We start from the raw sequence: 17,281 nt of genomic DNA on the forward strand, positions 1-17,281 counted from the left end.
TTAGCTTTCATCTATTATTCTATCTGGAAACACAATAGAAAGCTTTGACTTTTGAGATTTTTTTTAAGCACCTCTTTTGAGAACCTAAGCGCTAGCTACCACTGATTTTGTATAACAAACTAGAACATTGAGATTCATATTCTCTTCCATATATAGTTGAGAAAGGTTAAGACTTCAAAGCTAAAATCTGGATTTAACCTCCACACAAAGCTCAAATATTGGCATCTTCTCATTAAGCTGAAAAACAAAACATACGAGGGAAGTCTTGTGCAAGAGTACATACCCTAATCCTCCCCAGCATTGTCCGTGAAGGAAAGATACTATCTAACCACATGGAATGCATCAGACTGGGAACTCAAGAGTTTTGTGTCTGTCAGAAGTCTATCAGTAAGTTTATGCCATCTCCACTGATATTATCTCCACTGGTAACAAAACACCACTTTGCCACTTTTCTCACTGATAAAAACATCTTTCCAGTTCTCAGCTCATTATAGTAGCTCTGTCCTAAACTCTGTTTCTATTTTTTCCACACATATTGTAAAGTTGAGCTCCAATATACCAGAAGTTGTCTTCCTGTCTCTCTGCTCCCTAGATAATCAATAATCAAACTGGTCATTTTACAAGTCAGCATCTATTTGGCAGCCCAGAGTCACATAGGCTTCTGTCATTACCTCAACCTCCTTTTCATGTCATTGCATTCATGACAAAGGCCTCCACTTTTAAGTTTGACCTACGTTCTTTGCTCATCACAGATATGGGACTTCATATTTGGTTGCATTCTTTCAGAGTGCTTGTTTCTGCTATAGTTTTGTACCTCCCTTAACTCTTCAGAGTTTTGGATAGTCAGTGTACCTGGCTATGTGTTGCTGCGTTGTCTAAATACAACAGATCTCCACTCCTGGTAGCAGTCCTTGAATGCTGCCTCTTCACCAGCCTCCCCCATGTACCATTCACACAGCTACCTTTACGTTGGGCTGCTTCTTCAATGTCTTTCAGTACTCAGATGCAATCACATCACATAAGGCATCATGTGTCTTTACTGCTTCACTTTCATTGCCTAGAGTTCATTTAAAAAATACGCTGCATTACACAACTATCAGACATGCATGCTTTAAGGCTAATATGGACATCCTGCACAAAATCATGGGCTTGTTTTCTAAGAATTCACACTTCTACTTTTCAGAAGCACTTACAGAAGTCAGAAATATTTTTTTCTGTCATTAGAACACAGGATGGCTAAACTCAAGACGAACTTGGAGCTGCAGACATACTGTATACTAAAAGGTCAAAGATAATAAATGTTTCAGATGCACCTGTACTATATATAGCTGGGAGCTATAAGACACAACCTGGAATAAAGATATTCTCTTCAACCAGTTCCTTCCATAAATGTTGACAGTGAACATCCTATGGAAAAATTACTTTCAAAAACAGTTTTGCATAATATCAGATGCAATCCATCAGCAAGAACAACTTAGACTCTCTGCGCAGATGAAGAACCCAGGCTTTTTGGATGAAAATCTGCTTTAATTCTCTCTTTACTCCCTTCCTGTGGGCAAATGTTATATGTTTGGTGGGGTCAGTGAAGGGCCCAATACACAATCTGCAGAATCGTAAAAGCTCTACATACTCAGCAACTATTTCCAGCAGTAGGGAGTCTACACTTACTCCAGAATAGCTGAAAAAAATCACCCCAAGATTGTAATATAGAGAAAACTAACCAACTTGAAATATACAAAAATTATCTAAGCAAAACATAGCTACGTTAATTTTCCCCAGAAGAAACAAATAAATCATTTGCTACTACTTGCTGTCATCTAGCAATGAAGGATGGTGGGTTTTAAATTCACCTCTGCAAGTTTTTCAAAATTCCTTAGTATTTAATTCCTCCAACATTTAACTGCCTCTGACTGCCTTCAGGAGTTGAACGAGAAGAAAAGCTGTTGTGCAAGGCAGCTGGGAGACCTCAATCAGTTCCAACTTTTCCCAGTTAATTCTATAGCCTGAAAGCAAGCCAAGATCTTGGATTAACACTAGAAGGGTGAGGATTGTGGCTTCAGAGTTTGTTACAAACAAAAGCACATTGTCAGTGTATAGCATCAAATGGTACTTCAGTGAGCCAACTGTGATGCCCTGAATGCCTGAGTGAAAGCATACCATGATTGCCATTTATTTCAAGGCACCAGCAAACTCCGATGTTGTTGCAAGCCCATAGGGAGTCAGGGCATTTGTAATTTAGCAAAAAAAAACAAACAAACATGTTGTCCCCCCAGCATAAAAAAACCCACAAATTCCCCACACTGCAAGTAAAACCAAACAAAAAGTTCACCTTGTATGCGTTAGCTTTCAGGATTTTGCATGCAGGACAATCCCTAGACTCACTGACACTGACAGATTAAAGTTTTGGCTTTTATAATCCTGATAAATATCTCATTATATATTACTTTTATCTTAGACTGCGATAGTAGTCCCCACAGATGCTTTTTCCTTAAGATGGCAAGTTAGCAGTCTACCTACTTTTCCCAAACTCCTCAAAGTCATAACAATGTGGAAATCCAACGTGGGCCACATGCAGTTTATTTAACTTCTCCAGGTGTTCTGGGAAAGGACTTCAGCCTATTGCTGATCTAATTTCATCTTCTGTCTTCACCTTTTCCTTAAAACCGCAGCAAAACTAATAACTTAGCCTCAAAGCAACTCTTCAGAGCAACTTGTCAATTTTCCTTAAAAAAAAAAAAATCAACTTCCTTTTTTTTTTTTTTTTGTATAAACAACTTGAAATAGAGATCTAAAATGAGTACAGTATTAAATTTCTGTTTTATTTCATGCTCAAAATGCATGAAGTGAGTTTTACATTAATGAATGCACAGTCAGAGATTGGGGATATACCAGCTGAGGAGTTGGGCACAGCTCAAGTGAAGATATTAAAAAAACACCACCACCAACCCAACCTCTGAATACAACCTTTATTATGATACTACACTTCCATACCTCCAGATTTACTGCTCGAGTGGAACGATTTACGTACTATTAGTTCAAGATTTCATTAGACTTTTGCACAGTTATGACAAGGACGTATGCATCTCTGTAAGTTTGTAAATTCTTCTAAGTGAATTCCATTGGTCACAGACCACACATCTAACATAAAGGCATCTCAGGCAGGACGTGTTCTTGAAGTTCCTACTTAGAAAGTAAACTCAGAAGGTAGAGATGTCTTTTTTGTTTTGTCTGTGCACACTGGAATTCCTCTACATTAGAATTTTAGAGTTTAGGATAATGCAGACAATCAAATCAAAACTGTAACATTATGAAACATGCACCAAATCAAGTAGAGCAGTGCACAACACATCCAGCTTATGGGAAACCTGACCCAATAAAAACCTGCCTTTTTCTGTATCATTTCCCCTGCAATGTCTTGAAAATACATTCTTTCAAAGACAGGACTGTGTTTTTTCTTTAGTTTGCATTGTGTAGGATGTTTTCTTCACTTGAAAACTCAAAAATATTGATTACTCCCCTTCAGAGGGTGGCCTTGGGGCCAAGAACCTGTGGCTCTCATCCACCTGTGTGAGGTCCTCAGACAGATCAAATACTTCTGGTATTCAGAGGTGTGTGGCTTCAGCTGCATTTTCAGGAACCTCCATGGAGTTGAGAGGGCAGGAACACAGCATACAGGAGGAAGGAGTCTGGAAGAGTGAGCTTCCTCTCACATGAGCGTGAAGGTTAGTTAGATAAATGACTGTGTACAGGATTTAATTGGTAATTAGCCATGAATCTCTGCATATAGGCATTTTTATCATAAGCCAAACACATTTAGCAAAGCTGGAGTCATCTTGTATTATTTTAGTTGGCTAATAGTGTACAATATCTTTCAACCCAGTGAGAGGCATTAGGATTGACATCAAGAAAGTAAGAACATTACAGAGCACAAAGCAAAGAAGGAACTCCAACCTACAGAAAAGTTCAATGTTAAGGCCTCAAACCCTGACTAAACATGGAAGGAAAAATTCTGTCCAGGATCAGAGTAGATCATCATTATCAAAACTATAAAAATAAGGAAATGTTTTAAAAATGAACACTTTGATGTCCTTCTACCTTGAATTACACACACACACACAAAGAATGAGACAAAGTTGCCTAAAATAATTGATGAATAGACAACAAGTGCATTTGATAAATACTGATTTTGACTGGTGAACCAGGAATCTGTAAAGAAAATCTATGTTTGCAGTGCACTACTGCAAAGCTTGGTATACACGTCTACCTCACAGGCATAAAGGATTCGCTAAACACAGATGAGATCATTCATGATATGAACTATTGAAACAATTGAAACACTGATTGAGAGAAACAGCTCAAACACAAATACAAATGCCTCTGAACAAAAAGCACAAAACTGCTGAAAAAAAGGCACCAGAGAAAGAAGAACTATCACAGAAGAACAAGTATAGCAGAGACTTGAGCAAAAGGAATCCAGAAGGTGAGACAAACATAAATCTGTTAAAAGCATAGGCACTGTGCCATGGAAAGCAAGATGAAAGATAAGAGCTGAACATACCTCCATGCAACCAAAAAATGACACTGAAAATCTCCATGAAAAAAGTTTGTGTTAGCCTGGCACTGTAACACAGAAAAATACAGAAAAGCCAGGGAAATAAATTTATCCTCTGCAGCAGAGAAGGAAAGGATCTGGGGCTCCAGTAGGAAAACCCACCTCAGTCCAGCTCTCAGAATTATCCAGAACAGCCCCAAATACAAGAATCACTGGCAGAGGCAAGGATGGGGTTGGAGAGAAGCAGGAGAGAGGCATCATGAGCAGTGAGAGCGGGATCTCAGCTGCCAGAGGCACCAAGAAAGAACCCTGGATTTGTACGCAGCACACTGGCTGTCATTTCAGATAGGTATATTTACATCAGATCTACCAACGGACAAGGCAATCGAGTTTTACAATCACTCTTATCCAGAATTAAAGGTACAAAAAAAAACAAAAAAAAAAAAGAAAAGAAAAAGAATGGGAATGTGGGTGATAGTCATGCTTGGAGCAACCATCACATCTTAATTACTTTCCCTTCATGAGGAGTGATTTTCTTTATCTCTATCTGAGGGATGGATCTTGCCACTACACCAAGTCCCACTGAAGTTCATTTTATTGCTAGGGAAAATTAACAACAGATTCATGGCCCCCAGGGGGATGACCTCGTACCAGTCACTCTACCTGCTTCATTATTATGAAACAACCACCCCTACTTTGTTAGCATCTGAGCCACTAACCATTTGTATACAAAGCGTTTGGAGATACTGATTGAAGAGGAAAAAACAAATACAAGGAAAAGCATAATACTCTTAACTTCAGGTAGTTTACTAGAACTCCCATTAATTTTCTTGTCTCTACATGTCAGGTTTAAAACTGTTTCATATCTCCTTGCATACATTCCAGCAAAGTGTACAAGGGTGCTTTGAGTTTGTCTCTGTTGGCTTCTGTTATGTTGACTTCAGCTACAGGACGAGTGAACACACTGAGGAATAGAGCCATAATTCTGCTCCAAAATCTAATGCCAGCTGGAAACAGTGAGATTATGACGTTGGACTTGTCAGTGGGATGTCAACAGCAGTAGCAAGTAAAGGTTTTATGAAATGCTTTTTTGCAATCCCACAGCTCATGCAGAAGTACTGAGAGGTTGCCTGTTAGGGTCTGATCTAAATCTCTTTAGATTAGTAAAAGTTTAGTAATGGGTTTCAGTGATCTTTGAATAAGAACTTTTAATTAGAAACATGTCTGGAGTAACAAATTTACATCCCTTAGAAAGCACATACTCTTCTCCACAAACAAGCCAGGAAATAAGCTGTGACTAGCCTGCCTCTTGGACAGATTGCTTTTTATTTTGTTTGTGCATTACAACCAAATAATACAAGCAATAGACTGTAACCATGGTGGAACCAAAACGTAGTGTAAGCTGACATTATTCATATTGGCCATTATTTGAGGAAGATGCTGGTTACAGGTTGGCGTAGGGTTTGCACAAGGATATTTCATGCTGTTGGTTTTGTAGTAACAGTATTTAAGAGTCTGCCAGGGAATTAGTAAAAGTAACTATGTTTACTAAGAGTAATGCTATCTAAACAGTTCAAGACAAAGCCTCCTGTGCTTTACAAACCTTTGCACTCTGCCAGAAGAATGTGGGAAAAGAGTTAATCAATAAAAGACAAAATAGAAGCATTACCTCATCGCGACAAAAACTTCCATAGCCTAAACACTGATCCAAAAGGAGAAAACTGAACTACTGACTCCTGAGATACGAATAAAGCTTCGGTAACGTCAAATGCTCCATTATAGCTGGAGAAATATTTGGCTCCTAGTAGAAAAACAATCTCTGGTTTTATCCCACGGAGTGAAGACAGAGATAAAATGCGAACACAAAATGAATTGTTTTTAAAATAGAGTGTGATATCTTTAGGCTAGACTATGCCTTTCAAAACACTTGAACACAGTTGAGCATAGAGAGACATCCCTCATAGTTCTGGCCTCTGTGCACTACCATACCCTAAGGTAGTAATAACAGAAATGTGATGTGTGCCCATTTCTAAACAGCTAGCAAGTCACATTACAGTATGTCAGTCTATCAGCCACAAAGTATATATGGGTGCATGAAAGAAGAAATGATTTTAAAGCTCTGTTCTCTTCCTGGAACAAAGTTATCTGAATCACGCACTGATCTGAAAGCCTCAGAATGCACTGGTGGACTTTTGAGAAGTTTCTCAGTTCCTTTAATGCAGCCCTGTGTGTCAGCTGCGCAGATACTAATGCACGGTCATTTGAAGTTCAGTTTCCAGGAAGACCACACGTTGTATATTATGTTTCCGACAGGCAAGTCTGCTTTGTGCTTCGCTGTCAAGATTTGTTCCTTCATACCATCAAAAGTGTCAGTAGGAAAAAAAAAAAAGAAAAAGAAACGATCAACAAAAGCGTTAGGCAGGTAGAAATCATGCCCAAAATTCATTACTTCTTAACTAAAAATGAACGTATCAAACTTTCCATGCACTTAGCACAAATTAGGGTCCAATTCAGACTTTAGGCAAATGCAAACAACAATCCCAAACCAAACAACCTGGTGCACAATGCTTATCCACTTCCAGGAGCTTGACCATGTGAGTGTGCTACAGCTCAATTGTCGTTCACTTCTTGCTGCTTTTGGAGCAGTTTTTTCCATTTGTTTGTGTTGAAGGCTGCATTTGTTTTCTTTCCTTGTACTGAAAAAACTGGAGTACTGTTGACAGTAAAATTATTAGGCCCTTTACCCCAAAGTTGTCAACCAGTCTTGGCTGTTAACAGATCTAACAATTAGGTAATTAAAAGTATGATTGACAGGCAAACAGCAAAAGAAACCAAACCTGTTATTGCACCCCTTCAGAGCAACAAATAAACCCTCTGTACGTTTTCAGTATTCACTGGCTTCAACAGGCCTAATTATCCCTGGTTGATGAGTATGTGCATAGCATTCAGAAAGTGTAAGGTTTTCATGTCACTTTTTCTCTCTCTCTCTTTTTTTTTTTTAAGCTAGAAACCTTTTTCTCATACGTGTCTGTATTTTGAATATAATGTTCAGATACTGGATGTCACCACGACTACTGGAAATAAGCCAACATATAATAATATCCTATCAGGAATGCTTAGGAAAAATAAATCACTGCAGATCCTTGGAGTCAGTGATGTAACTGCCATTCCCCTGTCACAAACAAGCTCGCGCATATGTTTAGTGCTGCACTTCAAGGAAGGCAGTCGGAGCTGGCTCCTGTATGGGCCAGCCTGCACAGCTCCCAGTGACAGAGCTGTCACCGTGCATTTCCCATTTGCTGCAGTGTGCAGTTCTGCACCCTGCTGTGTGCCCCCTTGGTGGCCACTGATTTGATATGACATATTCTGAGAGGCAAAACGCCTGATGATGTCTTTAAAATAAAACCAAAAGCTTACTGCTCTTTTCCAATTTAGGCATCTGCGCTCTATTGGATCCTTTAATTTTTTATTCTCTCCTTTTCAGATCGCATTCTCTGCCTTTCTCACACAGAGCAGGCAATAAATCTGTGTGTGCTTCGTTTTTGGTGGGCATCATTCAAAGGCCGATTTGTTAGGTGTAATTACATTCACAGCAGTTTGAAAGAACTGAGCTAAGCCGCCTGCCCTTCAGCTGCAAGCCTTGGTTTACAGTGCACCCTATTAATATGCAACTGGGCAGACAGATGAAATGCCCTCAACAGGTCTCAGATGTCTTTAGTGTCTTAGTCCACCAACTCTGTAAACACTGGTTCACTCCAGAAGCAGGGACTGTGGTGCAGCACAAGCACTGCCACTCTGAGGAAGGGAACTTGAGCCTCGGGATCAACCCAAGAGTCCCAGAAACACCTGAAGGGCTTGTCAGATTTTCACACTCATGTGGCTGAGCTTGCAGCCACCTCTTCTGGCCAGGCAGAATTCCCCACACACAATCTGGCTGAGAGGAGGCGAGAAAAAATACTCTGTAAAGCTGCCCCAGCAGCCTCAATCAGCAGGGCCAGACCTCAAGGTCTTCAGACTAAATCACACCAGAGCAGGTAACTATACACACAGCTTTTTGGAACAATAACCAATATGGATGACAATACAGCTCCGCTGCTGTCTCTCTCTCCTCCCACTGAATTTCCTCCTCTTCCTACACACTGCCGTCTCTTTTTCATGTCCCATTCAAAGCAGCTTTTCAAACCAAGAGCTGGAGTTAGCAATGGATCATGGAAGGAAGGCTGTTCTCCCAGGCAGGATTTAAAAAAGGAAATGTTCAGACCTGCTACACAGGAGGATTTTCTTACATTTTTAAATATTTTTTATAAACTCTGCTAACCCTTGCACTGGGGGTAAGATGCAGAACCACTCTTAATGCAATACCTGCAGTCTCTTGAGCATCACTTCTTCCCAATTAACAAACTCTCCCATGCAGCTGTCACTTTGTGGTAGATACTTCATGTCTTTGAGGCTGGAGAGATTCCCCCTTATCATGTGTGCAGACTGGCTAAAAATGATCTCTGATGCGTTGTAAGTTACAAAGGAAGACTGGGTGTGCAGCTGTATCCCTGCCTGTCCTCATGCATCTGAGTTGAAGCAAACGATGCACCTTATTGAGGCTCACGGAATGTTTTTCAACTGAGAAATCTGCAAATGCAGAACGTATCAAAGGTTAATTACGGGGAATTAGCAGGCCAAAAGCTTTGTGGAAACAAATTGTGTCTGTAAAACAGAAAGAATGGCTTTACTTGTCAGGGCAGGGTTTGACCTAACAAGAGACAACACGGAAAAAGAAGTGAAGATCAAGTCTCTGGCTCTCTGTAAGATTTAAAGATGAGAAAATTTCCTAAGTAACAAGCTATTTTTATACAATCTATTTTAAACCTCTCTATTCATGAGATGATTTTTCTTTTATTCATGCTTCTTCTATTATACAGACCATACTTGCTGAGCTACTATACTTTAAGACCATGCAAACTGTAAATATTGGCTTGTAATAAAGACAAGCCTGAGTCACAGGGTTTAGCTTGTGCCTCCAGACACAAACTTCTCCAGGATCATCGGTCTTTTGACTCAAGCCCATTTAAAGGCCTTGGCTTTACAGGATGCAAAGAGCTTTTAGCTCCCACCCAAGTCAAAGGCAGTTGAAAGCTCCCTGTGCTTTGAAGGGTTGGGCACATAATTTAAAAATCTCTGTTAAAAAAAAACAGAAAAACAAAAAAACACACAACACTCTCTTCAATGATCCATTATTTAAGGGGCATGAATTTAATTACTTACTGTAACTAAGCTAAAGAAAGTTAGTCTTCTCACTTGGAAGGATACCAAATTTCCACGTCTGCATATAGGCACAATCACATACAGTGTGACCTTAACAAGATTTATGGTGTGGTTTATTAATTCTCTAAATTGGTTCCATAAATCTACATGAGCCTTCACTATTTAGCTGAGTAAACGGCCTTTGATCTCCACAGAAAGAAGAAACATACAAATCAGATTTCTTTCATAAAGTTGGTGGGCCAAACTCTGCCCTCAGATTTAGGGCCAGCAGCTTCTCAGCCATCGCCTGGACACATCAGAATTTAGGCAAATCATGTCCTCCGCTACAAGTATTTGGATTTCCAGGCTGTAGGCATTTTGTCCACATAGTGCTGTTCTTTTTGCAGTAGGTAACAATTCCCAGAGAATTTGGAAGATTTTTTTCCACTTGGGAAAAAATTAAATTTGCTTCATACGGGTAGTTATTTCTAGATAATCAGCACTGCACTGCCTACAAATATTTCACTTACATTAGTGCAATATTGTCATTTTAAAGAACATCATTTCATTCATCATCTAGTCTGCAGGTGTAAGTGTCAGACTAGCTGCTCGGTCCCCCAGTAGAGCATGATCATCTCTGTGGACATAGAATCAAAGCATCACTAGGTTTGGAACAGACCACTAAGATCATCTAGTGCAACCACCAACCCATCACAACCTTGCACAGCTCTGTGCTGCAGTTCTCTGCTTTTACATCCCAGGGACTTTTCAAACGGCAGTTTTCCTTCTCAGCTATGCTAGCCCATCCCAGCACTAGATGTAGCTTTGTTTGGACATTACTAAGACATTTAATACTGCTACTGACTTTTAAAGCAAGATAAATCACAGACAGTTCCACTCAGCTTCTAGAAAATTTCAACAGATTCAAAGTCAACTGAAAATTCAACAAGAAAATTAAGTCAACAACTATTTTAGAGCTTGTGAAACAAAGTAAATCCAAGAAACAGATATTATAATGAGAAATTTTGAGTTTGTTTCATGTTGGTCAGAAGGGAGAAATAAGAGTATGCATTACTTTCATTTACATTTTGAAATTTCACATCAGTCAAATTAAGCCCATGATGTATAAGCAAATTACGTGTCTGTAAACCGACTACTCTGTTCACAAAATACTGAAATGACTCCACCATATTAAAATCAAGATTTAACTCAACACATCTTCTGCATTTATACCACACTGGGTTATGAAAGCATCTATTGTGCTCATTACCTCTTCTGACAAAAACTGAACAAATGCCACTGATGTTCGGTTCAGACTTCTCCATTTTTACTTTTTTTTTTAACCTCCACATGAAATTCAGGTTTGAGAGTTGTTGCATTTCATTTTTAGTCTCAGACCAAAGGCATTTTCAAATAGAAACTGAGTTACTCTGTAGGTTTACGAGTACTCTAATGAAATTCTTCCCTATACTTTCTAATTGAACTTTGAGATGCAACATCTCAGCCTTTTGTGTCAAGAACACAATGCAAAGATTAAACTATTTTGTCTGGTCTTTTTTCTAGATATCAAAGTGGCAAGTGAATTCTTATTGAACTATATGTGAAAAAAATGTAATAGACAACTTATTCTCTACTCTTTTTTGAAACAAACAAACAAAAAAACAAACAAAACAAAACATGAACAAACACACACACAAAAGCCTTCCCTTTAACTTTTGCGATTTTCCCTTCACAGTGACAAGGATTTCAAATCATAAAGTTTAAGAAGGAGCAAATGCCCTCTATGTCACGGTAGAAAAAAAATTCCAGGTAATACTTCACACATCTGTGGGGCTGGCTCATGTTACGATGAAGCTGCAGTGCTACGTAACTGCTGAACTGGTATCTAATAAGCTGTACTGGAGACAAAGGCCCAGGAACTGCTGTTGAGGTGCACGCTGGTTCTTCCTCTGTCCCATTCATGGAAGGGAAGGGAAGGGAAGGGAAGGGAAGGGAAGGGAAGGGAAGGGAAGGGAAGGGAAGGGAAGGGAAGGGAAGGGAAGGGAAGGGAAGGGAAGGGAAGGGAAGGGAAGGGAAGGGAAGGGAAGGGAAGGGAAGGGAAGGGAAGGGAAGGGAGGGGGAGGGAAGGGAAGGGGAGGGAAGGGGAGGGGAGGGGAGGGGAGGGGAGGGGAGGGGAGGGGAGGGGAGGGGAGGGGAGGGGAGGGGAGGGGAGGGGAGGGGAGGGGAGGGGAGGGGAGGGGAGGGGAGGGGAGGGGAGGGGAGGGGAGGGGAGGGGAGGGGAGGGGAGGGGAGGGGAGGGGAAGGGAGGGGAGGGGAGGGGAGGGGAGGCGAGGGGAGGGGAGGGGAGGCGAGGGGAGGCGAGGGGAGGCGAGGGGAGGCGAGGGGAGGCGAGGGGAGGCGAGGGGAGGGTTCCCCGACACTACAATAACATTTGTTTCTTTGTTTGTCCCGCATATTATCTAGAGCTGAAATCATCCTTGTTTTTCTCATCTGGACATACTCCAATCAGCCACTGATTTCTTCAGGAGTAAACTGAAAACTGCAGTAAAAGTGTCTTTCATCCATTTATGTTTTATATTGGTTAAAGTCGATTTTGTTCTTTGTTAAAACCAGCACTTAGTTCTCTTGAAACTTCTCCATGTACCGCAGCTCCAAAAGTCTCTAAATCAGAGACAACTCCTTTAGCCACAGGTCCACCAAATCTAAGAATATAAGGGAAACTCGCCATATCTGTTAAAATGTTATTCCTGTTTGCATCATTGTTGTTTCCTCATCTCCATTTTCTCTTTCATCTATCGACAGTAAATGTTGTCTGCCATTTATTTTAGCATGCTATCACTCACTCTTGTGAGATTCTTCTGCAACTCCTTAAGTTTGGATTTTATTACCCAGAATAATTTTGTATCACCAAATGCTCTGATTATTCAATCTAATATCTAAGTTCATTTATGAGTATGTTGAACAGCATAGATACCAGCTGGATACTACTCAGTTCCCTATATCATGCAAGTTGACCATGTATTCTCAGTTATTTTTACCTCCATCTTCTAACTAGTTGTTAACTCCTAAGAGTCTCTCCTCTCTTGCTTTATGATAGCTGTTTTGTTAAAGCCATCATGGAATCATTTGAAAAGCTTCCTGGAAATTAAACGTCTACCCTTCTCTCAGCTCCATCCCAGAGGTTTTCATTTGCCTGTATTTAATTCCTTTAAAAAATCCTCTAAGAAATCCATGAACTGAAATCCAACTACATAGCTCACCTTAGCTTTTCACAACAGAGCTTACAGATCAAATTTATTGATATTTCTACTTTAAATTTGGCACAGGTTCTGCCTCATACTAAGGTCAGACTCATTGCTGTTTAGCCATTTAACGTTCACAAATGGTATTTCCCTTTCTAGGAGGGGGAGTCCTTCAGTGCTATTTTAACTCATGTTCCATTTTTGATCCTTAAGTACAACATTTTTAAGTAAAACTGCTGCCTAACCATGTTCTCCATCCTATATTTGGGTAAATGCTTGCTGCCCCCATCTGAGGCTGTTGGCTGCCTCCTCCTAGTTTGGAAATGACAAGACAAGAAGCAAATTCAGCTGAAATATCTTCTTCCAGAAGGGACCCTTTCACCCACCCAGTACCTTCTCAGTTCAGCACTGGTGACATCTGATAACGGAAGTGGGACCGTGTCCTTATTTATCAGTCCCTGACAATTAGTTGGGTCTGCTGCCTTTCTGGTACGTTGTGTAGGAACAGACTGTATATTTTTGTTGCATAAAGATAGTTTAAGCATATTGATGTTTTTGCATTGATAGGATGTGGGGAAGGTGATGAGTGCCTGCTTGTGTATCTGAGTAGGGTGTGGGTTTTTGTCGGGCGATTATAACACAAAGTATGCAACAGTGAGATAGGTTATTTGAAGAATGTACAGCAATGAAAACCACAGGAGGGGAGAAGGCAAAAAAAAAAAAAAAAAAAAGACACTGTTCTGTTCTAATCCTCAGCAGTATGTGAAAGGTTAGAAAAAAAGACAGTCAAAATGTAATTTCAGAGCCTGATTCAAATCCCACTGAAGTCAATGAAAAATCCCCTTTGGCTGCAATGAGTTTTGAACTACATCATTAATCATCTCTCTGAGGTTGCGCTTAAAGCAAAATATGGACAACCGAGATTATATCTAAATTGTAGAGCTTGATTAATATATGGAAAAATCATAGCATTCGTGGGGTCCAATCCTGCTTTCTTTGGAGTGAGAGCTTTGCCATTGATTTCAGCTTCTGGAAGTCCTCCCCACATGCCAGAAGGAGATTTCCATGGGAATCTCCAGCAAGGAAATGTTCACTCACAGGCCTCATGACCTAATCCATGGCAGCTTTAGCAGAACACAAGGACATCCTTAGAGAAGAGGATGAAGTCAGATCAGAGCTGTAAGATGAACCAAGGTCACATAAAGCCTTGCTTAAGTCAACATAAGGATATTAAAGTTCAGATTTTGCCACAGCCTTTCCATTGCAGCGGGAACTTGATGCAAAGAGTTTGAGAGAGTTGAGGTGGGGAGACCCATTAATGCGGGGTTACATAATAATCCAGCCTGTTAATCACAAAAGCATGGATAAGCATTTCAGTCCACATTGCTCAAGTGAGCATCTAATCTTGGAGATGCTAGATGCTTTATGGGGGGGTGTTTTTTCTCATTTCCCTTCCTTACTTTTCCTTTTTATTATTTCCTTCCTTTCTCTCTCTTCCTTTTTTTTTTTTTTTTTTAATCTTTCAAAAAACCTAAGGTGAGAGGAAATAGAAGTAGCCCCCTGCTGCAGATAAACCACAGTGCTCTGAATAATGATTTCAAAGACCCATCAGTCTTCAGAGCATGACTGGAGCATCACTGAGGGTTAGAATGACATTTTTCATGTGCCCTTTCCCTCCCTCCCACCCTGAGCTGTCACTGCAGAGTTGCAGATGGCAGATAAGCAGAGATGGCGCTTCTGATTCTCAGACAAGACATAAGATAAAATGGACCAGTCAGTTCTGTTGAGTCAAGATCAATGGAAAAGGAGAGGATTCCTGAGAAAAGGATCAGGCAGGAATCCCACACATCTAATAGATTAAGAGAGAAGGGAGAGGAGAGTTAACTAATCTTGCAATTGCCTTTCCCAGATGGGAGATAGGGACTTTCCAAGTTTTTCATTTGTCATTAGCCAGGGATGGAAAATCATAGTCATCATCTCAAGGAAAAGAAACATGTAAACATCAGTCACGGAGATGTTCTGAACCTCATTTGTTAAGTACTAGAAATGCAAACTATTATAGGTCAAGCCCTGCTATGTTAGCTGTTATCCCACTACAAAGTTACTCTAACCTAATATTTCAAGGGTTGTGTTTACAGGCAAACCGTAACCAGGCTACATAAACTCTCAAACTTAGGGTCATCGTACCTATTTAATAAACTTCGGTGCTATGTATCTATTATTCCTGAAGGACAACAGTGAAAAAAAAACTGGCTAGGGCTGAGAATGCACTGAATGCCATATGAAAATCCATAAGCCATTTAAAACAGATGATTACAAAAACATTTGTTACTTTCAAAAACTATATTTGCATTAGGTATATTTCTTCAAAAAAAATGTGGAGAAGAAAAAGAAGAAAAAGAAAACTGTGGAGACGAAAAACTGTGGAGAAGAAAAGGCTTTGCATATTCTCCAGAAATCTGAATGACAGAGGAAGAAAACAGAAGCAAAACCACCCACAAATTACACATGCCCTTTTCACCACAGTAAGATTACTCTTGAGGTGAAAGGAGAACAAAGTCTTTGGCATTTTGGATGTATTGACAAGTTTTTGTCAGATTGCACACACACTTATTGAACTACACTTGGAATCTTTAGCACACAATTCACTAGGCAAGCAACACTTTGAAAATACATGGGCCACTGAAATTATTGTACAAGATCCTTTCAGAGAGGCCAAAATGCCTCACTGTATGTAAAAATACGCAATGATGGCACAACACCCCAAGGCATAGTTGCCACAGGTACCAGAAATACCGGCAAACGGAGGCTCTCAAGCATGAGATATGTTAAAACCCATTTCTTAACTGTGAAAAGACAGTGATATATGGTAATCTATTGTAAGTTCTCCAGCACCATCACATCTGAATACTTCTCAATCTTTCACATACTAACCTTAGAAATATGCCTGAGGTGAGGCAGTATTCCTATTTCTGTGCTAGCCAACAATCAAGGATGAGAAAAAGCTCTGGATTTAGACAGACAACTAAATCCGGACTGCCATCGTGTCATCTCCTTTCCAGTTGATGCCTTTTATGCATTTTGGCCTCAGTGTTTTGCTCCAAATCACCTCCAGATCAACATTTATTTTTGTGTAGAATTGAATATGCCAGTATGGGAGAGCAAAAAGGAGTTGGAAAATAATATAGCAAAGTGTTCTTATAGAAACATTAAATATAACCCATAATTGCAGAAAAGTTCATTTCAGACAGTTGTGAACATAATCAGTGGATTGTTGACGGTTACTGTGTTTTTCAAACAATAAGGCTGTTCATGTCATTTATGTAACCAAATAGATAGATGCCTTATCATAGAACTCAGGTATTGTGACAAAACTCATGAGGACACCCACATAGTCCCCAAGGAAAACACAGCTCAAGGTTCCCAGCTCCCTCACCAAAGTTGCTGCTTCTTCAGATACACCTACAAATTCCAATCCATCAAGCCATCTGACCAGGGAATGGGAAGCAAAAATTGCATAACAAGCTTCAAGATGAAGCATTCATTGTGAGGGGGAAATTTGTCTTTGTGCCTTAAGTGTCCATCAGGAACTTAGTCATCAGTGCCAATGATTAGAGGACAAGATGATAGAGGCAGTTGCTCTGCCTTATACCTTCCCAAAGAGGAAAAATTACATTTGTTATAATAATTTAAAGAAAGTGGTAGATACCATTGTAAGAGAAAGGGCATACCAGATATATATAGGTTTATGCCTTTAAAAATTTTTCAATTCCTCTTGGAAACCTTTGTTGAGGAAGTACTGTTTTCTGTGCAAATGCATATCTGGGAAAGATAAAAGTAGAATGCAAAATAGTTTGCAAATACTACAAGTATATAACACTTCATATAACTGCTTTTTTCTTTAAATTTACACTTTACTAAGAATTTTATATCTAGTTTAAAACTTAGTTTTAAGGTGACACTTTTCATTACATTCAGGGGATTTTGCATACATGAAACAGACTGAAAGGAGGAATTTCTTCTCAGAAGGAGTGGTGATGCATCAAACACTGCTTAATGAAGTGGTGGAATCACCATCCCTGGGAGTGTTTATGGAAAGTGTAGATGTAGTAGTTAGGGACGTGGTTTAGTGGGCAGTGTTGGTGGTAGGTGAACAGTTGGACCAGATGATCTTAGAGGTCTTTTTCCAAACATAACAATTCTGTGAAAAGTTGATTAAATCTGAGAATCACTAAAAATGTGACTATAA

Source organism: Tetrao urogallus (assembly GCF_951394365.1).
Source record: "Tetrao urogallus genome assembly, chromosome: 8".
NCBI lineage: Eukaryota > Metazoa > Chordata > Aves > Galliformes > Phasianidae > Tetrao > Tetrao urogallus.